We start from the raw sequence: 285 nt of genomic DNA, 5'->3' as shown, positions 1-285 counted from the left end.
TCGAGTGGTTTATACAGTTCGAAGTTCACTTTATTTCCTTGTATGCACTCAAAACCAGTACCGTTGTACAATATTTTCTTGCACTTACAGAGAAGCTTTCCCAATGAATTTACTTATAATTTATTTTAGCCTCATTCAGGCGGATCGAATTAAATTTTTTAAGCTCCAAATATTTATTGAGATACTCCAGTTAATATAATTTTATTTTTAATCCATTGTTCTATCCCAGTTCCATTCAAATAAAAATGTCTGTTCAAGTTCTTGGAATTTTTAAACGAAAATACA

This window comes from Drosophila pseudoobscura, chromosome 2 (assembly GCF_009870125.1).
Source record: "Drosophila pseudoobscura strain MV-25-SWS-2005 chromosome 2, UCI_Dpse_MV25, whole genome shotgun sequence".
In the NCBI taxonomy this organism is placed as follows: Eukaryota; Metazoa; Arthropoda; class Insecta; order Diptera; family Drosophilidae; genus Drosophila; species Drosophila pseudoobscura.
Note: the sequence above shows the minus strand (reverse complement) of the source record.